The sequence below is a fragment of the Lissotriton helveticus genome, chromosome 5_1 (assembly GCF_964261635.1).
Source record: "Lissotriton helveticus chromosome 5_1, aLisHel1.1, whole genome shotgun sequence".
NCBI classification, from domain to species: domain Eukaryota; kingdom Metazoa; phylum Chordata; class Amphibia; order Caudata; family Salamandridae; genus Lissotriton; species Lissotriton helveticus.
Window position 1 is genome coordinate 1,524,191,643 of NC_136065.1, and position 23,411 is coordinate 1,524,215,053.

General features: G+C 47.0%; 1 protein-coding gene across 4 annotated transcripts in view; it reads left to right on the top strand.

Moving 5' to 3' along the window:
- Window positions 1–23,411, top strand: part of LOC144755526 (polymeric immunoglobulin receptor-like) — a 222,536-nt gene that overhangs the window by 71,500 nt on the left and 127,625 nt on the right. The gene's annotated exons all lie outside the window — the stretch shown is intronic.

The following is a 23,411-nucleotide window of genomic DNA, read 5'->3' on the forward strand; positions in this document are numbered from 1 at the left end:
TAAATTAAATTAGCAGATTTATATAGTCCAATTCATCACCCAGAGAGATCAATAATCACAGGATGTTGCACTGCTGAGACTCGAACCGGGATCCCCGCTCCAGAGTCAGCAGCTCTGTTCGCTGCACCACATCCTCTCCTTGCTCATGAGGCTTGTCAGGGAGCTCTTTCCTTCGTCCTGGACGATGATTGAATGAGGAATTTTTCGTGCATCTCTCCCATCATCTGTTCTCCATTTTTAGGTGCAGTTACACAGTAGCACAGACAAAACTCAACAAAAAGACTCCACACCAGTTTAGAAAAATAGATTATGATTTTATAAATAAAATAGGCCCAAAACAATAAAAATCCATTAAGTAGAAGTCAAGAAGTCAAGGCGCTACAAATCGCCCTGCAGATTACCGCCACGCGGGTCCCTGAATTGCTTGCTAACTGCTGATGCTGGGCGGACTACGGGGCCCAGACATCCCGGAACGGCCGCGCACGATCACAACGTCAGCTGAGAGCGCCAGGGGCTCTACAAATCGCCCTGCAGATTACCGCCACACGGGTCCCTGAATTGCTTGCTAACTGGTGCTGCTGGGCGGACTACGGGGCCCAGACATCCCAGAATGGCCGCGCACTGCCGCAACGTCAGCTGAGAGCGCATGGGGCGCTACAAATCGCCCTGCAAATTACCGCCACGCGGGACGCGCGCGCAGACCGCGCCCGGATGAACCACCGGACCAAGGACGAGCCCGTGTGTGCCCGTCAGGGCCTGGAAGAGGCTGGGCTGGGCCACCCCCCTAACGGCTGAACTCTCCCACAGATCACCATCAAATGAAGGGGTAAGATCATTTGGATCTATATGCCACAATAACTCTCTATACTGACTCTGATTGAAAAAGACACTAACCCATGACTTTGGGACTAACATTGCCCTATCGATTGAAATACCGGCGTGTAGGGAAGGTTGCTTCTACACGTTCGGATAGTACAAATGGGGGTTTTTGTGTAATTGTGTTGGCTATATAGAGTCGAGCCCGCTCTTATTTATGTGTTCACACAAAGGGTATTCAGATACAGCCCCTCGGTGAGGTTTAAGGGGCTTTTCGCAAAATTGTGAAACTTTTGTGGCAATACCATCTGATGCAAAATGGGTAAAAAGCCAGCTGTAAATAAAAATAAAACAAAAGTATGTGAGCCCCCAACAACAGCTATAGACAAAATGCTCCAAAGGGCCATTGGGGTAGTGTCCACTGAAATAGAGCGCACTGAAGGGAGACTCTCCCTTACACCGGATATTTGTGCGCTAGACTCTGAGGCGACTAGGGCCCAATCTACCCCTCAGAGTTCACAGTCTAGTCCATTGATCCTCCCGCCTTCTGGTCAATCCCCTAATGAGATTTCCGGGGCCCAAGAAACACAAGCTCAAACACCTAGTAAGGAACCCTCACTCCGAGGTACTCGACCCCGCAAACAATTAGATAGGGCAAGCAATTCTCCCAATACTACAAATAAAGGGAAACGCAAGGCAGCCCCAGCGCTAGGTCCAAAAAATAAGAAGCAATGTGCAAATAAGCAAGCACCCACACTTGGTCTAAATGTCCTAGCAACAACAAAAGGTAAAAGTCAATCAGACAATTTAGTGGTAGAACAGCCGTTGTGGGTAGATAAGCTGATGGCTGATCTTCTAACTAAATTAAGAGCTACCATCCACGAAAAATTAGCACCCATATTTGCCCGACTAGAAAGAATGGAGAAAGATTGGGTGAGGCAGGGTATTCAAGTGCAACCAGATCCTGGACCCAGCCAAATGGGGGGCAGACCAGAAATAGGCGGACATGATGTTATTCCATGCTCAAGTCATGCGCAAGGTGGGGGGACCCCCACTACAGAGTCAAGCATATCCAGAGATCCACGTAGGGAAGTGAATAAACAAACCGCAATAGCCACTCAGGAACCCAGGAGCAAAGAAAGTTTTAAGGGAGTAGGTGGGGAGGCTAAGGCTAGATCTGGGAATAGGGACGTGACTAGTACTCGAAATGTTCCATCGTCTGAGGCCTTTGCTGGGGAGACCAAGGCACCTTCCCTACCGAGTATTTACCTTCCCCCGGCTTGTGCACCTTACGTTGCAGTTATGACAGGAATCCCCCTAAAGTCACACAACTCCAAGGAAAATCACCTTGAGTTAAGGAACAAATTCTTATTTTGGCTTGCAAGGTTCAAGCACTTTGACTACGTTAGGGCGGGGGAGATAATCATGGTTCGCAGAGTAGGCTGGGTGGGAGATGCCCAAAGGACAGAAGCAGGGGAGTGTGTTGTTATCAATTTCAATAACCCTAACACGGCTAGTGTCCTGTTATCCACCCTCTAATACACCCTATCATACACCTACAGGAATAAGCCTGCGTGCGTTGGATTATTTCTATCCTGAACTTAACCCAACCAGAGAAGTAGGGTATATTCGCTAACCACCACTGTGTGCCCTGGTCCCCTCATGGAAGGAAGATCTAGTAATCTTGGTAACTGTCCCCAGTTTAACATCCCAACAAGTAATAGATATGGATACCTGGAGGAGGTTGATTGACTAGGGGCTAGTCACTTTACTATTGATATATGGAAGGAACAAATATTTAATTGTACTAGTGAAGAAGCTTGCCCCGATAGCAGTATGAACGGGACAAGTGGTAGAGCATTGGATCAAGGACATGTTGTCCAAGTTGTGGACAGTCAGTTAAGTGGCAAGGCTGCACTTATCTTGTCTGAGTGTCATTTGGGTCACATCGATAGGGATGGAGGTATTGCATTATTGGCAAGTGCTGACAGGATCGATCAGGCTGCCCATCCTCTCCCCTCCTCGCCTGATTGGGTAGTTCCAATACAGGTAGGAACGAGGAATGGGGAGCTACAAACCTTTTCCTGGAATCTAGCAGGTCTAAAAAACAAATTATCAAATCCAGAATGGGGAACCTTTGTGGACAATCAAGACATCTGCTTATTCCAAGAAACTTGGGCATGCGAGGAACACCATAGAACATGATTTGTCTAATTTAATATACTGGCTACAAAGGGTGGGAGAGGGCGCCCGTCAGGTGGTCTTAAAATCTGGGTGGGTACCCATTTGGGGTGTCAGGAGGAGCAAATGACAACTTTCGACAACAACATCCAATGTGTCTTGCTGTCATTTCCCGACAAAATTAAAAGTGCCCTAATTAATGTCTACTCCAGACCTGTAGCCAATAGACTTGAATCGGCCACTATAGACCACCTAAGCCGCTACCTTCCAACTTTGGGTCCAGCAATTTTGCTAATTATGGGAGGCGATCTAAACTGTCAATATGAACCATTAACTGACAATCTACAAGAAGATCCCTCAGATGAAGACCTCTATTGGTCAATCCCAAAACCACAGATCACCCCAGTCAAAGTTTGGTCACCACTAGCCATACAAATCCATTCATTCACGTTGTCCAATTCATTAAGGGCATGTAATGGGAGGACCAAATCCGACCTCCCAGGCAAAACCACAGTTAATCGTGATGGACATACATCATTAATTGATTACATCTTGGTGGAAACAAGAACCTGGGAGAAAGTCCTAGATTTTAAGGTTCAACAAAGGCTAGATAGTGACAATAATCCTCTGATTGTAACATTGAAGTGGTGGAACTTGGGGGCTGCCGCCATGCATCCAAATTTGGTGACCACTGGGGAGGGCTTAGTAACCACTATTAATCGGAGGAAGATCAGATGGAATCAAATCCGCCAATCTCCCCCTAAATTGGCTAAGATGTACCAACTTGCATTACCTCTAATAGATAGAGTGAGCGCTTTGAGACAGGTGGACTCACTTGAAAAGGACAGGGACAAGGCAAGAATAATCCATGAAGAGCTAGTGGCAACCCTGACAGATGTATTCTACCCGAAAGTTCCCAGGAGGGGAATAGAGCGACCAAAATGCTCTTGGTATAACAGCAATTGCCGTAAAGCGAAACAAGAGCTCCTAAATGCACTGAAAGGTAAAGACAGACCCTCTATCAAGTTAGCCAGAATTAATCAAGGAAAAAACCTTCACCAGGCAAAGAAGGAGTGGGAAACGGATAGGTGGGAGGCCTTGGGGACAGCGTTAAAGGCCCACAATTTTAAACTGTTCTGGAGGTTAGTTAGCGCGGGAGAGGAGGGGGAACACTCAGCAATAGAGCCCAATATAGCGCCAAAAGCTTGGGAGTCACATTTTAGGGCCCTGTATGACTGTGAAGTTGAAAACCATCTAAGTACAGAGTACTCGTGTGACAACCCGGAGCTGAACCTCGGGGGAAGAGGGGACATCACGCTGCTGGAGGTGCAAAATGCCTTAATCAGCCTACTCCCCAACAAAGCCCTGGGTCTTGATAAATTCCTGGGGGACCTCTTCCGGGAAGAACCAACCATGTGGGCCTAATACTTGAGTGTACTGTTCAATGAAATCTTGAAGGGCATGAATCCCCCAGATACCTGGAAAGGGGCGGAAATAATTCCTATCTTAAAAAAGGGTTGCCCTCTCCTACCCACCAACTATAGACCCATCAGCTTAATTGATAACACCCAAAAGCTGATGGGCAGGGTTCTCCTGTATCGTATACTGGGGTGGATGGAGGAGCAGGGAATCTTGAGCCCATATCAGGCGGGCTTCAGATCAAACATGTCCACCATGGACCAGATATTCAGGTTACAGCTACTTTTCTGGAAAACGGTGAGGATGGAGGGTGGCAGCCTCTAGCTTATATTTGTTGATCTGAAGTCCACCTTCGATCTCGTGCCTAGAAAGAAGTTGTGGGAGGTGCTTGATGATCTTGGGTGCCCGCCTTATCTTCTCAATGTCCTCGTGAGGTTACACACAGAAAACTACGCGCAGGTTAGATGCGGCGAATTTGGGGAACTTTCATCTCGATTCGCAGTTAGAAAGGGCGTCAGACAGGGTTGCGTCCTGGCCCCCATATTATTTTGTCTTTATATTAATGGGCTTATTGCTTTTTTAAATAATATCAAAGATGCGGATGCCCCGAAACTGGCTATAGGGAGAATATCTGCGTTAATGTTCGCAGATGATACTCTGTTATTGTCTTAATCAGCGGTCGGCATACAACGCACCCTGGATGGGTTTGCTCAGTTTTGTAATTTGAGAGGGTTGGAGATAAATTTAACCAAAACTAAATTCATGGTCTTTAACCCCCCGAAGACCACTCGTCCCAATCCCTCTCTAAATGGTATTCCCCTTGAAAAAGTAAGGACATTCTATTATCTAGGGATTACACTGTCGGAACAATTTGGGTGGGGACCCCAGATCGTTAAAGCACGACTTAGGCTTGCCCAGACAACAGGGGGAATAATGAAAATGCTTAGATTATCGATGTTCAAGCAAGCTGCCCCGCTGGTGGAGATTTACAAGGCACAAGCGAGAGGGGCTACCTTGTATGGGGCAGAACTCTGGGGGCACAGCTCCGCCACAGATCTCCTGAAGCTGGAAAATAACTTCATGCGCCAACTTATTGGCTTACCACGCAGCACCCCATTGGTTCCCCTACACGTGGACATGGGCATGAGACCAATTGATCAAGAGATTGCCCTCAAGCCCTTGACATTCTGGAGGAGGTTATGGGTAACTCCCGAGGTGAGTGCTTTTCAAGAAGAGCTAAAGGGGCTTCTCCCCAGACTCCTCCCTAGTAAAAGCCCCTTGGTTGGCCCACATTAGAAGTCTTGCCAACCAGATTGGGAGAACAGACCTTTGGGTATACCCTGAGCTAGCGGGTGCAACAATACCATGGGAGGGTCTTGTGAACTAGCTTAGGCAATCGAATCTGCTGCTATTACAGGAGAGTACCAAAGAGGGCAGGTAGACTAGAGAGTTCCTACAAATAAAGGAGATGTACATTAAAGAATTGTTTCTGGATGTCATCCCCCCGCCCTTGGCGAGGAAATTGCACGTTCAATTTAGATGGGGGAACTTACCTCTGGCAGAATTCACTAGCTCATGGGCCTTGGAGAATTCAAGTCTCTGCCCTTGTTGTAAACAAAAGGCTGAAACCGAGCTCCATGTTTTATTTTTCTGCCAGGCATATGCATTGCCCTGCGAACGCTGGGTAATCCAGTTATGTAAAAATCTTGGTTTCACCCGCTGTACCGAGGCTTTTAGAGTCTTAAGATATGATACCCAGCCTGTAATTGTATTTGTGATATCACGGTTTCTAAATGCTATGTGGCATATTAGGAGAGGTCTGTCTTTAAGATCTGTGTAACTGAGGATTAACTGAAACAGCCTGTTCGCCACATGCCTCATCATATATTTTAATGTTTAAATTGGTTATTTTATTGTCTTCTTTTCTATTAAACTATGTACATATTCTGAAATCGTAAATAATGTACAAATCGGGTGTACACGTGGGAATTGTTTTAACCATGTACCTTTTATGGCCTTAGCGGCCGAAATAAAGTTTTAAACAACAAAAACAGAAGTCAAGATATGAATTTTTAAAGAATAAAAGTGTTAATTGTGCTTAGAAGCAATAATCACCTACAGGGACCGGCTGGTCACTTTGAACCAAGGAATAATGAATATTTCAGGCTGACTGCGATGGAGCACAGGCTGGATACAGGAGCCCAGCAAGGCCCCTGAACAAGGTACCTTGATCCTGGACACAACAGCGAGATGCAGGGTGCAGCTGAGTAAAGACGACGCACCAAAGCTAAGATGTGTTGATTCCGAAGCCGATGTGCCGGTTTTCTCCATGCAGACGAGGGGATGCGTCGATCATCTCCCTCGGCAGCAATGGCGATGCAGCAGTCCAATGCATCAGTTCTGGATGTGATGCACATGTTCAGAGTGCATTGTGCCAGTTCTGTTCTCGCAACAGCAGTGATGCATCAATTCTGCTTCACACAGCAGAGTATGCGTTGGTTCCACTGGAGCAAGCACCTGGGTTGACTTCCAATGGACCAGGCACAGAAGGTGAGACTTTGCTATCCCTGAGTCCCGAAACAGGAGGCAAGTCAGCATGCCCCTGGAGATTACTCTCGATTCAAGCAAGAGTCCAGTTATTCACCAGCAGGGGCAGAGGGTAGCAGGCAGGAGGGCAGCACGGCAAGACAGCAGAAAAGCAGTTCTTCTACAGCAGTAGTCCAGCAGAGTGGCAGTCCTTGTAGCAGCACAGCAGTCCTTCCTGGCAGAGTTTATTTACAGTTCCAGAAGTGTCAGAGACCCAGTACTTATACCGAGTTTTGCATTTGAAATGGCGGTGACTTCAAAGAGGGACTTTAAAGTGCACAGAGGTCCTCCCTTTCCAGCACTGGCTCCAGACTCACTACAGGGATGTATTCACCCCCTTGTGTGGAAACAGGACTGCCCACTGAGGTGTAAGTGTCAGCTCCTCCCTTCCATCCAGCCCAGGATGAACAATCAGAATAAAGATGATCACTCAGTTATACCTAACCTTCCTTTGTGTGTGGCTGTCTAGAGGGAATGCACAAAGCCCAGCTGTCACCCACGCCAGATAAGTATTGGAGACAGGAGGGAGGCACACAGACCTAAGAACAGAGAAATGCCATCTTTATAAAAGTGACATTTCTAAATTGTAATGTAAAATCCAAATTTGCCAACAAAGACGATTTATCATTACCATTCCATTGATATTAAACAGGACAACCACTCCTTTTCAATCAGAAATTACAGCCTATAAGTGTAATAAGGAATTCCCAATGTTAGCCTATAAAGGGGGAGGCATGACTAGCCAGGGCAAGAAGACGGACACGTATTAGCTTTGCTCCGCACAATGACCCATGATCTGCATAGAATCGCTGTGATCCATACCCCAGTGGCCCGTGAGTGCAGCCATTGCAAGGGTGGACCTGGGTGTCAATTCAGGCAGCAGAGTCAGGTTCTGTCTGCTTCATGACTGAGTGAAGCCTACACCCAAGAGGCAGAGACCAGGGCCCAGAGGACATAGGCGCAGTCCCTGTACCTGTTGTGGCGCTTGGACATGACTCTGGCTGGACCTTGCACAGGAGATGAGGAAGGGCATTTGAAGAGGCCACCTTAACTCAGAGGTGGAGTGGAGCGGTGGTGGGGCCAATTAGGCCAGCCCACAGTGTCTGGACCAGCACTGGGGTGAATGGATGATGACCGGAGAGCCGCACTGGTTGTGTTGAGCCGTGAGGAGGAGTTGAATGTTTAAGAGCTCCATGTTTGCCCCTTACAAAGTCTGATCCCACAGGCCATGACTTCCACTGGGGGTCTGTGAGGCAGGAACCGAGTGGGCAGGAGACCACATGGGGAGTTGCAGTGAGTAGCCTCTGTAACCCAGCGGCTGATCTGCCCAACTTTCCGCAGCTGACCCAGACCTACTTTAAGCAGAAGATGGCCCCCCATGGTCTGGTGACCTGCTGAGCAGCCCCCCACAGACTCCCGAGCACTGCATCTGTTTAAGGGACCCCCCTGTGCTTGGACTGATGGCTGGGGGATCTGGGGGGCCCTCCCTGAGATTCTGATATATGTAATCTAGCGTGAGGAACCTGTGCAATCCTCCCACCCTCTTTAATACAGTAAATGCACTGTTGTTTTTGATGGAGGGACCCTCTTTTTGTGTCTCATAGACTGTAGCTGGTGTTGTTATGTATCATTTTAGGACATTATTGTAAGTATACCGATTCATGCCCTTATATAGGTATAAATCACCATATCCTTATATAGGCATAGAAATCATAACCATATTTAGGCATAGCTCATGCAGTCCAAATACGGCAGGGATAATTCCACTAGTTCCGAAAATCCACAATGATTTCTTGGAAAACTCAGCTTCAGCAGCCAGGGACTTCCCCTTGCTTGAATATTGATTTGTCCAAGAAATCATGGAGTTTTCAAAGAACTGAGACTCTTTGATGACGTTATTATGTCCAACTGTACATCAAACTCGGCACCTTCAAGGTATAAATATGCCCACACTCGCCCAAGCAAACACACGGTGGTTTGGAGCAGTTCGACTATCTACTTGCCCGACGCGCCCTGTTACAGCAAGTGCCGAAGGAAGCCGACCCTCCAGCAGACGCACAAAGAGACCCTGTCTTTCCTCTTTGCGAGAAATCCAGCTCCAGTGTTTCCAAGCTGGGAAATCGAGTCCCGAGACCAGCCTTCTCCATTCTAAACTAAGGTACGGAGCTGATTAGACCCTTAGAGAAATCTTGTGAGTATTCTTGGCAAAAGAATACTACATTTATGCTACACCTCACTTACTTCCTCCCAGGTACTAAGCTTAGGTTAGGTACACCGGGGTAGGCGTATTTTAGAAGCACCAGTTAAGTACTTTTAGCCTCTGTTATTTATGTATGTATTTATATATGGTTTAGGAACCATACAATGTATTGTAGATGAAATCAGCTCCGGGAGTCAAGGTAAGTGAGTAGCAGTTTGATTTATTGAGGAAGAGATAAGTTCAGAGCATCCTGCCTTAGCAACCGCCTCATCGGAATGATCGGAACCTGGAATCAAGTGGATGTAATACATGATTCCAGATTCCACACTCCACAGCCCGAGGCAAAGGCGGCAATATGTACAACACAATGCTCTTACAGTATTATTTTATTCTACTATTTATACTGTACGCATTATATTTTACAAACAGTGTTACGATTGTAGCAGTTCATTTCTTATGCTTGAGAAAGAAGACTGTTCACTAAAACCTTTTATTGAAAACGCCCGTCTTTCTACTTTCTCTGCACCTCTAGTGAAACGAAGCATGCACGATTGACTGAGTGAAATATCTATCTATTGTTTCCACGACTCTATAGATACGTTTTATCTTGGGGAAACAAAGTTGTCAAGTTTATGCGGTTGTCAGAGACTAATCCCTTCTTGTGAATTCGAGAAAGTTTCTAGTGACCTCTGAGGTATCTGGCACACACAATTAAGTCTAATATATTCGATAGAGACCTAGTCGACCTCAGTCCTACGTCTAATCTATAGGATATACTATTCCAATGCGCAGAGCCTATTGGGAATATAGGAACTACACTACAGTGTTGGGTGGGGGCTTTGACATGGCGATACATAGCCATTCCCATTTTTGTGGGGAAGCATCAGGCACTGCTGGACTCACAGCACACCTAATAACCTGAGCTGGGGCCTCAGAGAGGTGCGTGGCTGCAGGACTTCCACATACCCCCGGGTATTACTGACTGTGATAGCGAGTCCCACATGTTCACCAATTGGCAACCACAAGGAAGACTTCCCCACGGGGGCCCCTGAGAAGCTTACATTAGTAGTAACTAAGTGAGGGTCCAACAGTATAACCCTTTTGTCTATGCAGTCTTGTGTCTACCCTCCATCCCTGGCCAAGAGGAGGCTGCCTGTGACATGGAACATCGTGCAGGGGGGGGCAAAAAAAGATTCACCAGAGTAGCGCCATTGGAAGCAGTGCTAGTGAGCCACCGCCCCAGACACCTTCTTGTAGTGCCACACTATTGATTGGTGATAGAGACTGGAGTGCTCGTATCCCCCTTGTGCCACTCTCTTTCTGGTTGTGAGGGGTGAGGCGGGTCCCCGACAAGGCCTGGGGCAGTCATCACCAGGGCACAAAGCCTGTGGATCTCATCAACCACCACCAGGGAAAGAAATGTATGTTGGGTGTGAAACAGCATGTTCTGAGGCCCTGGAGAGGCCTCAGGATCACACTGATCTCCCTTTGACAGCAGGGACTCCACCCAGATTGCTTGTGCTTCCCTGCCTTCTGGATCCTCTCAGGGTGTCAAGGGCCTGGTGGGGCTCGGAGACTCGAGAGATCCACTGTGATAAGCCAACTTTTGCTTAATCATCTCGGCTTGAGTGTGCCTGCCACTCTCTGGTCTCTGGTGGATGGCTCAACTGGATCATGGGAAGGAGGGGAGGCATGGGTCCTCACCCAGTGGGGCGTTAGACTATGGAGTCCATGGACCTTCCTACTGCTGAGACAATGCCAATAGAACCTCCTGCAACTTAAACAGATGTGAAGCTGGATAAAATACTAGAAAAAATTGCGGACACTAGATAAGAGCTGTGTGGGAAGGTCCACACAGTGGCAATTGAGTTAGGAGTGGTAGGGGAGGATCAAAGAAAACTCAGTGCCCGAGTTGACCACACAGAGAGTGCCATAAATGATCTTCGACCCTGTTTATCGGTACTGGAAAACAAGATCCGGTAACTCACTACCAAGGTCCAGAAACTTGAAAGTAGAGTGTATGACTCTTAAGGTTGGTCTTGTCGTATTAATATCCACATCACAGGCTTCCCTGGGAGAGCAGAGGGCTGGAACCCAGGGAAGTTTTTTGAGGCCTGGTTGATGCAAATAGTGGCACCTGTACAACTGTCACCATACTTCTTGATCGAACATGCCCACCGAGTTCGAACCCACAAGCCATCAGTGCCCCCCCCCAGGCCGGTTAGAGAAAAGGAACCCATATTCTGAGCGACTAAGGCAAACGTCCCAATCCTGCATGAAAATACACGCATATATCGCTTTCCAGATTACACTATGGCAGTACAGCGTCGCAGAGCCTCCATCCTAGGAGTAAAGAGGACAGGTTGGCCCTACGATACTCACTAATATTTCCTTCCAAGTAGAAGGTGATAGTCAACAACAATAGCAATTTTTTCACTGAGCCAACAGATGCCTGGTGGGTGGTGGAGCAGCGCTGGTATGACGAGGTTTGCCATCAATGTGAGCCCAAGTGGACAGGCCCGGGAGAAAAGTAAGATGCAAGAACCGAGATAATGGTGCATCCCAGGTCAGCCGGCCCCCACACCGACACAGGTGAAGGAGGACCTGGTTGGAGAACATGCAAAGTGTGCATGATGGTTTGGGCCGCCAAGCAGTTATGTGCACTTAGGAGTGGACAAACTACTCAGCTCCTGCTCCTCTGTTATCGGAGCAGCCCCGCCCTGCAAAGTTGCAACAGAAGGAAACATAAAATGATAATAACCTTGAGTTACTATCATTTTATGTTTCCTTTATTTCACTGCTGCAAGGCAATGGGGCGACGCTCCTCTGCCTTAATGGAGGAGCCCCCACTGGGGAAGAGGTCCGAAGACTGCGCAAAATACCCATAGCGGCTTCATGGGATGACTTGTTGCAAGATTTGCAGACATACAAAGATACCCTCACAGACTGGAGTGTGGTCCTAATCATACAGCAGCGGCCTACCACCATGCACTAGCCTGTCCACTAATTCCTTTTCACTGCATATATCCCCTTACTCTCATTCCCATGTGGTCAAGCCCTCAAGACGCCAGGAGAACTGTGGGAGATTGTGCAGATAATCTCTTTGTTGCAAGATTTATATATACGTTGGGGAGGCACTAAGAGGGAGGACATCAGAAATACGGCAACTTTGAGAACATTACACAGGATTTTCCCTGTTGTGGACTGATGTCTATAACTGTTGATGCATTCATGTTATGAACCAACTACTCCTGCCTAAATACTGATCATATCTGTACATGACCTGTAAGAAGATCAGCATGTTGACATTCCTTGTATTCCTTGTATTGTACTATTCTGATGAAAATGAATAAAATTGGTTTAAAAAAAACAACTATGTGGGGGTAGGCCACTCAGTAATGAAAATATAATGTAGGTGTTTTTCACTACCAGGATATGTAAAATCGTAAAAGCACATGTCCTACTTTTTACTTAAACAGCACCCTGCCCTATGAGCTACCTAGTGCCTATCCCAGGGATGACTTATATGTAATAAAATGAGTGTTTAGGGCTTGGCAAGGGGTTTTAAATGCCAAGTCGACAGGGCAGTCTAATCCCCACACACAGGCTCTGTGGTGGCAGGCCTGAGACATGGTTAAAGGGCTACTTGTGTGTGTGGCACAATCAGTGCTGCAGGTCCACTAGTAGCATTTAATTTCCAAGTCCAGGGCCCATGTACTGCTGTGTCCTATGGATTACAGATACATTACATTTTACAATTGTGGATAAGTCAAACAAAACCATGTTTAGGGGACAAGCACATGCACTTAAGCACTGGTTAGCAGTGGTACATTTCTCAGAGTCCTACGGCCAACAAAAACAATACAGCAAAAGTGGAAGTAAGCAGGCAAACAGCTTGGGGACGACCACCCTAAAGCTGTCAGGTCTAACTAACACCCTCCAGTCTCTAAAATGCAAGACGTGGAACTTATAAACGTTTTGTCAACTTTCTGCCTGGAAAACCAACAGATACCTGGGTCATCATTGAAGCTGCAGTCATTAATGTTGATTTGCCGGTTGGCCTGAATCAGCTGGTTTGCCCAAACGAAGGAGATCTGACTTCCAGATTCCGAACGTGAATTGCTTTATCAAGATCGATGCCGTCTGAAGCAGAGTTACATTGAGGCTTCCTTAGCCTTGTTTGCTTGAAGCTTTCCTGCCGGCATCGACAACCGCACTGGGACCCTGCTCTTCAGCAATCTGTTGCTGACCCTCACTTCTGATCCAGGTGCAGCCTGCCCTGCTGATGACCTCTCGAAAACAGTTTTCTTCCATCAAAGTTTTCTAGTCAGAAGTTAAACTTACTGCTGGAATTAACCTGGTACCTGTGTCCAACCTGCACTTCATCATGGTCGACCTCAACCTTTGAATTTGATCAGGTTTAGCATGACCAGATACCCGAAGTCGGCGCTTTGTCTTTGGCATTATTTTTAATTCAAACTTGGCCTTAACCTTTGAATTTGATCTGGTCTAGCAAGATCAGATACCTGTGGTTGGGGCTTTATTTTTGGCACTATTTTTAATTTGAACTTTACAAATTCATATCTTTGGGTCTATCTATTCGATGTTTGTTATTTTGGGCTCACTTTATTTGTTAAAATATTCTCTATTTTCCTAAATTGGTTTGAAAGTTTTCTTGTCTTGTATTGCATTAAAGTTCAGGTTATTATATGCATTTATTACATCTGAATAACATTATTTTCAACTAATCGGGTTATTAACAATAACTTCGGATTCATTTGCTTTGTTTTTTTTATTTTTTTGTTTCTTTATTTTAAATAGTTTTTAGTACCTAACTTTTTAAATCAGTTTTTCGATGTATATATTTTTAAAGTTGCCCCAGCCCTTTAAAAAGCCATTTGCATGTATGTTTTTCAAAACATGAAGAACACCTGTGAATCCTAAAAATTATTTTATCCAATATATGAACACCACTATATTCTACGAAGCTCTTCACACCTAGCCCGTTCATACCCCTTGCACCCCATATAGAATTACAGCTATAAAAATCAGATCTCTGAACCCTAAAACCTAAAACCCACATGTGCACGCATGCACACACACATGCATGCACACACGCACACACACAGGCACACACGCAGACATACATACATACATATTGTGAAATTGGATTAGTAGTTAGGGTGGATGGTAGTCCACCACAAGTATCTATGGCACGATTCTTTTTAGGTCCAGCAAAAGCTTTAGTAATTTAAACCTGATGTCAACCCCTGGTAGCTATGGAACAGAGCAGAAAGGGTTATCCTAAGAACATGTGTAAAGTATTCAGCAATACTAAACCAGTAATAAAGTCGAAAGTATAACACATAAAATACCCACACCAATTTATGAAAATAGAGAATATTTCGATGAACCAAAGGACAGCAAAATGACAAAAACCCGACAAGAGAAAGTATTAATTTTTTAACGTTTTGAATGAAAATAGCACCTAAAATTGCAAAGCGAGGGCATCTGGTTGGACTAGACCAGGGCATGGTCTAAGGATGACCATGAACAAGAGGGTATCAGATACACAGGTTGGATTGGTCCTGGTCGAAAACTTTCATTCACACTTACAAGAAGGTAGTGTTCTCAGTGCGGCAAGGATGCAGACTTAATCCAAAAAGGAGCTCAGCGATGACGGGTTGATGAAGGATGATGTTTCGGTGGAAGTGTTGATGATGACGGAAAAGGCTCAGAGTGTAAAATTTGGCAATGTTGCCGGTGTCCTGGGAGTGAGCCTGGACACCCACTTTAAAAAAACTTCCAGCTCCCACTGGCACCCAATATAGGTGCTGGGTGAGGAGCAGGCAAGGGCCGAGAGGGCCTGGCCATGTTGTGACTGTCCCAGATGCGCATCGGGGCTTCTACAAAAATATATTAAAAAACTACAAGGAATAAGGGATGAGGGTCTGGGGCCACCCATTTATAATACACTGCTCAAGCACGGAGCTACCCATAATGCTGTGCGAGGACCTTTTTAAATATTTTTGTTCCTGATGGTGGTACTAGAAGGGGCAAGGGCACCACCAACCATTTTGTCTAAAATGTTGGTGGGGGCTTCAGGGAGTGCAGTCACACCCCAGCAAAAAAATTTTAAAAACTCAGTAAATCTCTTGGATCATTGAGTCCATTATCTCCAGAAGAGCTTAGCTTACTTTTATTTTTTTTAAAGCACTCCGAGCTGGAGCTGTATGCTCTTCAGCAGGAGTGCAGGGACCCCTTGTAGTTGGTTCTATGACTTCACTTTGTGGTCTGAAATATGTTAAAAAAACAGACTCAAAGACATTTTATAACAATCACTTTTATTAATCGTTGTAAAACGTACATTTATAAAGTATATATAGGAGAGTAGGGTCTGCTATCCTATGGTCACCCCATTTTTTTGCTTTTTGCTTCACTGGTTTTCGAATTAATGTGGCTGTGGGCTTGCTAATCAGACCCACAGCCCTGCTGTTCTCTCTCTAAATTTCACACCATGTACTTTAGGTACATCACCAATTGGGATTTGGATCACTCTTATGAGTCCCTGTACAGTGTACTATAGGTACCCAGGGCATAGGTGCATTAAAGGCCTACCAGGGGCTGCAGCATATTTTTTGCCACCCCTGGCTGGCCATCCAAACTGACACAACTGGCTGATCACTCAGCTGGGGAAAGGTTGTGTAATCACCCCTTGCTTAGGTATAGTATTTCTATATCTAACCTTATAATCTAGACACATATGCACCTATAAGTGACTCCTATGGCAGGCCTTAACAATCCTGGAGGCAGAGTGCTTGGTTTTATGTGAGATGGTGCTCTATCATGAGCTGAGCCTGTCTGCAGCTTTCTGAACCATGTCCTTATAGCTGTTCTAGGATATTGCCATACCATATACTCTTAAGTGCATTATAATCCTCGCAGTTATTGCTAACTGTGGCTTGGTTTTATCAAAACATGTTGTGTAAGGTGTCATACGCTTTGGAATACTACTCCCTCGCCAATTCTGGCGACGGGGGTAGCATTCCACCCTTCTAGAGGGAGAAGACATGTTACTTTCCTTAAACCCGGTTAAAGTTAACCAGAGCCTCAGCATCACAAAATGGATGCTGCTGCCACAGACACAAGTCTGACCTCCTGCTACTGGGAGTCCTTCCAGCAAGGGAGGCTTGGACAATAGGTTTCCTGTCACAGGGAGGTGCTAGCACCACCCAAGACAGAAGATAGTGGATTGGGGCAGGGAGGGCTGAATGAAACAAGACACTGCCTGGGGCACACAAGGTGTCCCATGCATAGTCCAGTTCAAACCGGTGCTGGGGCACTCCAGCCCCAGCTCTGGCATGAAACTGGACAAAGGGAAAGGGGTGTAACCACCCCCTTCCTGGGTCCCACCCATAGGAGGGACCTAGCAGGTAATCCAACCCCTTGGTTTGGAATAAAGGTAGGAGCTGTGTCCCAAGACTTTAGATCATCCTGACTGAAATTTTGATACAAAACTCTGGACCCTTCAACATCCTACTCGACGTAGAAGACTGAAGAATCTCCCTTGTGGTCAAGGAGTGACCACCCTGTGCAAGCAGGCAACAAGAGCACTCAAAGGTTTGCTTTGTTGTTGCTCCCGCTGGAGCTCGAATGACAGAGACTAACAAGAACCAGACTTCTAGACATCCAACAGCCCGATCCACAGCCACAGCAAAGCTGAGACCCGTGGATGCGACGTGAGACGTGGGACCGGCCATCTTGGAAAGCCAGTGAAGTGCTTTCTGTGCAGCTCCTGAGGCACCCTCAAAACTGTGCATTAGGGATTGAGAAGCCCCAGCCCCGAGCATTGTTTGCACCAAAGATCAACTCTCCACACTCACCGGGTGCTGCGTGGGGCCCTTTTTCATTTTCCTGCTTGACGTGTCTGTCCAGTCACTTGCCCGTTGGCTAGTGGCCTCTGTGATGATGAACCTTCAAATTTTCAATGCTGGTCTGGTTGCTCCAGACTGGCTCTTGCTCCCCTGAAAAGGAGCAGCCCATAAGACCTTGCTGGTCTGATCCAGAAGCCATCTTTGATTCCTGCGTGGGTTGCATTTGCCAACGCCTGTTGACTCCGATTTGAGATCCGACACCGCCGACAGCAAGAGCCTTTATGGGACAGTCCGTGCCAAGCTCCTGGTTGTCATCGACACCTCCTAGTCTACGTGGCAGCAGAGACAAGCTTCACAACATCACCTGATTGCAACCCAACATCGCCTGGTTCCTTCCTGGTTCCTTCCTGGTCACTGGCTAGTGACCCAGACTCTGTCCCCTCTGCTTTCAGGTACTCTACATCTTCGATCCACCCTTGGATCCAACCGGACTCTTCTCTCCTGGTCGCCTGCAGAATCTTTTCTCCAAGGCTCCATAGAACTCCACGACGAAACCCGACACACTTTGACACCTATGCACCCGCTTCCTGTGGGTGAGGTAACGCGAGTATTGCGGTGCTCCTGTAGAGATTTACATCCCTAGTGTCCTAGTTTTAAGTGGTTAAGTTCTAGTCCAGGCGGAAGACTTCCAAATCTGCAACTTTCTAACTTTACGCACCCATTGACTTTCATTGGTGCACGCGTGTGCATTTAGACACTGCACCCGCATCCTGTGGGCCTCCTACGTCCTAACTGCTGTTAGTCCAGTGTAGCCCCAGCGATTCTCAAGGCCCTAGGCCTTACCATTGTTCGTGACGTGGTACTTATACCACTATTTTAGTATATGGTTTTAAGGGCCACCAGGGCCTATCCATATTTGTGCAACTTTTGTATGTTATATTAAGTTACTTGTTATACGCGTGTGCTCCTGTGCTCATAAAGAGTTAAGGGGATTTATTTAGAAATAAATACATATATATTTTGAATATATAACCTATGTGGTGTCCTTTCATTTGGTATTAAAAGGTTTGCATATGGTAGAACAGCTGGCTCACATGCCCTGTTGAGTTTCGCCTAAGACTGCTTTTGTCCATGCTACCCCTAGGATAGCTGGTCTATAAGGTTGACTTTAGAACCATCACCATAAGGGATGTTTGGACTGGTGCAAGGTGCTCACTAGAATAGTGAACATCATATACCAGGCCAACTTCTCACAGTATACATTTGATGATTATTGTTGGTGACTTTTTGACAAATACAGTAGACCTGTTTTATATATGTTGTAGTGCTGACCCCTTGATAAAGCCTATAGGCCTGCTCTTTATATTTTGATGATCTTACCCCTCAACAAAGCCAGTAGATCTGCCTTACTTTGAATGACATCCTTTTTCCTGTTCCATCAGGTAGTCAGTCGGTGCCCTCTGTGGGGTAGAACACCTGCGGGGGGTTGGACGCAGTTATCCCGGAGTTAAGAAATGGGACAAATTCAGGGTGGATTTTCATCTTAAAACCATAGAGGCTGTGGCTGGAAGCAGAGTGGTGTTTATGATTTTTTTAGTTGGAACTTATGCAGGAATAGAATGTCATTCATTGGGTTGGAGTCATTCAGAGAAGCACTAATGAAAATGTCTCCTCAAACTTATTCATGACATAATGAGTGTTGGTTAGGATGTGTCATAGGAATAGAGCAATCTTTGGAAATACAGTATTCTCTTTGTACTTCGTTAGTTTTTCTAACCTCTACAGCATCGCTCCTCATGCTTGTAATATGCCTTTGAGCATTGCTTCTCCTCCTCAAGCTTATGTCAGTGATGGCACCAGGTCTCCTCTTTTTTAGGTCTCCAGAGGAACCATAATTGAAAGAATTACTGAACGTTGTTTGCTTTCTGTCAACTCACTCACATTTAGAGGGTGTCACCTGTATTTTTCATGTTCATTCTCCATTCACGTAGTTGGATTACCCTCTAAAACACCTGAATTTACCTGCATTAGTATGTTACTGATTTTTTAATTTTATTTAAATTGGTCTTAAAAGTTATCTTTTGCATGAGGGCCTGACAAAAGTCATAGTACCTATCCAGCATAGTTATTTCTATAAATGAAAATTTCCTGAAACAGTTGACCACATTTGTTACTCCTAGAGCTGCCTCTGTTGTTCTACTCCTTCCAGTGCATGGTTGAGGTACTTTAATAGACATCATGTGAGCATCTGGCTCTAGTTCTGCACATGGTGTCAGTGATGTGTGGAGCAATGTAGTGTGCTATTTGAGAGCTTTTACTCAGATCTGGAGTGTGTGTTTTGACTTTCATTTGACATTTTGTACAAATCGGCTGCAAAATGTCCAGTCTACTTTATAAAGGTATTACTCCCTTTTGGTTAAGAATGTGGAAGTGTTTTAATTTGCTATCCAATGTTTAATGACAGGCAGTTTTGGTATGTCTGATAATCAAATATAAGGCATGGAGAAATGTGTTGAACATTTACACGCCTACATGTATTAAATATTTTGAGCAAAAAAAATGAGATCCGCTATCCTGAACCTTTTCTTAAAATGGATTTAGCTATATCTAATGGCACGGTGTCTGGAGCAGTGTTCCATGAGGCTGGATCGTCAACACAGAAACTCTGCTTCTGAGCGTTTTACTAAATAGAAATGGAGAAACTTGTGATAAATTCCAACTTGTGGTGTAAAAAGTCAGTGAAATTGCCGCGAAACATGAGGGGAGCTTGAGTGTGAAATGTCAAGACAATCAGTGGGTACTCAACTAAAGCAAGTAGGTGAGACGAGTGTAGGTAATGTGGGCATGGGTGGAGGGCATTGAGAATGGAGTGTTGGAGATGCCAGTGTCAGAGGGAGTATTACATTCTGAAAAAACATTCCTGGTACCCACCTTAATACATCAAAAGTGGAGATAGATTTAACACCCCATTCACAAGCTGGTGCAAACTGCAGACATTGCCTGTATTCCAGCGACAACTGCCCCAAAATGTATCTCCACGGTGGACACCACCAACTAACCCTAATGAGATGCAGAGTAGGTGTTCCCGTGCAAAAACACACGAAAAAACCACAACACTACTTTCACAACGAACTGCCAGATCTGTGATGCGAAACAAAAACAGGCGATAAGCTGCGGTTGCAGCAGGGAATTAACACCTGCCTTTTGCTGGTGTTAAATCATAGCAGGCTGCACACCCGCTCAGCAATTACGTGTGCCACTAACCCTGTGCAACACCAGTCAGCGTCACATGGTGGTAGGTTTGTGTTGGCCACAAGGCCTCAGGTGCCACTACCCGGGGCAACGCCTGTCAGTACCACGTGGTGGTAGGCCCGTGTCGGCAGCAAGGCCTCGGGTGCAACTAACCCTGTGCAACGCCAGTCAGTGCCACATGGTGGTAGGTCCGTGTCCGCAGCAAGGCCTCAGGTGCCACTAACCCTGTGCAACACCTGTCAGTACCACGTGGTGGTAGTCCCGTGTCAGCAGCAAGGCCTCAGGTGCCACTAACCCTGTGCAGCGCCAGTAAGCAGCACGTGGTGGTAGGCCTGTGATGTCCGCAAGGCCTCGAGTGCCACCAAACCTGTGCGCAGCAACTCATGGGCCCTTTATGATTGAACACTGTGGAGCGTCCGTTATCCAGTCACCACCGGCAGAGGGGAATGTGACGTTGTCGGCCCCTTATATTTACGGGGTCACATGGCCTGTGACCCCTGTGCCAGATGGTTGTGCTGTGTGTGCAGACCTGCCCTCAGGAAGTGGCCGTGACATACTGACAACTAGACCAGAGACATGCACACCACCAGCGAGTACGCTTGCGACAGGTAGCTATGTGGGCCCCCCCTCGGAGTGTAAGCAGAGTGGTCTGGCCTGGCGTACGCCAGACCAGCGCAGGGCTTGCAACAATGATTTGGGGCTCTGGGCGTGGTTCAGTCCACGTCCGAACATGGAAGTGACTAATGTGTGTGTCCCTGTTGTAGTGTCCACAGCACCTGGAACACAATAGGCAATGTAGCACATGGTGACTGGCATCTCACTAGATGAGCATCATTGACGTAAGGAAAATCACTGTCCCTACTTCCATCCACACTTTTATAAATGAATGATAAAAGACATGACACAGCAGTACGTTACTGGAGGTTTAGTGCACATCCAGTGGAGTTTTGCAGCTGGAGCTGTACAGGGCATTGCCAAGCACACCACACAATATGGGCCTGTGTAGGGCCAGGCAGAGTCCATCCGGGGATGACAGGTTCTGCAGAAGAGGAATGGTACAGTCGCAGTCCGGTCGTCGTGTCATTGGTCACCAAACAGGATATGGCAGTCCATGTCGCGGTCCAAGATGAGTACAGCGGAGTGTATCGGGGGTCAGTGGAACGTCATCAGGCCATGTGCGGCACCAAGCAGAAACAGGCCAGGTGGCGGAAATGAATGCTACTGCCTCCTTCTGACAACAATCCCAATCACATCTTCGTCCTCGTATGTGTGCTCTGGCCCACCTGTGGGTGTTGCAGTACGGGCTGCGGCACTGTGTGCCACTGACACATCAGGGGTCGGAGGAGGATTGTCGGCCGCACTGTGAGGCAGTGGCTCATCAGGTGCCGGAGTGGATACGCTTGCCACACTGTACAGCACTGACACATCAGGGGACAGAGATGTGGATGGTGTGGGGGCAGCAGCATTCATCAGCGCCACGCCTTGTGGCAGCAATGCCATGATGAGGATCTTCAGGGCATGGTAGATCTCAGCTACATTTTGCTGATAGACAGCGGTGGCTGCCATCCTTTCCGCTTCCATCCGCACCATGTCCTCCATGAGCCTCCGCATGTGTGCCAGCTCACTACTGGAATCGCTGGAGCCAGTCTGAGCAGACAGGTGTTATTCTCTCCGTGTCATGACTCCAGCGATGTCAGTCAGGGCTCGTTGGAGACTATGGAGCAGCCTGTGGGTGTCCATTAGTGACTGTAGCGAGTTCCTGATGGGACCTAGACACCCATGGATGGCGTCCAGTTTTGTAGCCATGAGGTGGAACACCACCTGCACCTGCTTTGCCTTCTCCCTCTGGCCCTCCAGCACACGTCGTTGGAAGGCCATGGTTTGTTCCTGGGGGTCTTGGGAGAGTGCTGGGGCTGTGGGTAGTGGGTGGGGTCTCCTCAATGCAGCTGGGCTGCCCTGATCCTGGAGGTGAGTTGCGGATGATGTCCATGATGTGTTTGAGGGCTTGGGTGTCAATGCTGGCTTTGTCCTCCTCATCGTCAGTGAAAAGTGGCTGAGACTGCTGTGCAGGAGGTGTTTATGGTGCCTCTGCAATGTGAAGGTGAGATGGTGTATTACAATGTGTCCACATGTATGTAGCCGCATGGTACATGTTGACATTCAGACAGCATGGTATTGTACATTGAGACAGTGTGTAGATCAGGGGCATGACCCAGAGTAATTGTGGGTGTGCACTGTGCTCAGCTTGATTGTGCATGTGTGCCATTGTGGCCCTCTCCACCCGTCCCCCAGTAGCTGGTGGTCACTTCCCCTGTTGCAGTTGTGTTGTGTCCTGTCAAGCAGTGTCCGGTCCCCCGACTCCGACCAAAGTCTCCACACTGATGACTGTCGACACCAGCTCCACCATGTTATCTAGCACGAGCTGTGGCGCTGGGTTCCCACCTCCAGTCTGCATTGCTGCCTTCTGGTTGGCTGCGAGTTTCTCCTTAGTCTTTCACTTGATGTCAATCCATCGCCTCTTGGCCTCATCCATTGACCTCCTGTGCTCTCTGACGGCATTCACCTTGTCAACGATGTTCCACCATATCCCATTTTTGGTCCCCAATGACACGTTAGAAGTGACAAACAGTTGTTGATGGTGTTGCATCACCTCCGTAATCAGGATCCTGTTTTCCTGCAGACTGAACTTCGTCTTCCTCTTCTTCTTATCCTTGCCCTTCCCTGTCCCCGATGTCCCAGGCTGGTCGTCCAGGGTGCTTGTGGGGTTGCGCTCATCCTCTGTGCCTGCTCTGGCTGCCTCCATGGTGCTTGGGTGTTGGTCAGTTTGTGTTTGGGTGTTTTTTCAACTTTTATAGTGATTTTTTCCACCTGCCTTGTGTGTGTTGCAGGTCTGGTGATGCTTATCGCTGATTTCCTCATCGCGCTTTGGCCCATCGCATGTTTTTTCGCATTGAGGTTTGTGTTTTTATCGCCGTCGAGGTAGTTGTATCGGGGACATTGGCTGCGGTTTCGGCAGACTGTCGCATGCTACTGCCTTGTTGTCAATTCCATGTTAACACAGGGTTATTTTCCCACGATCTGCA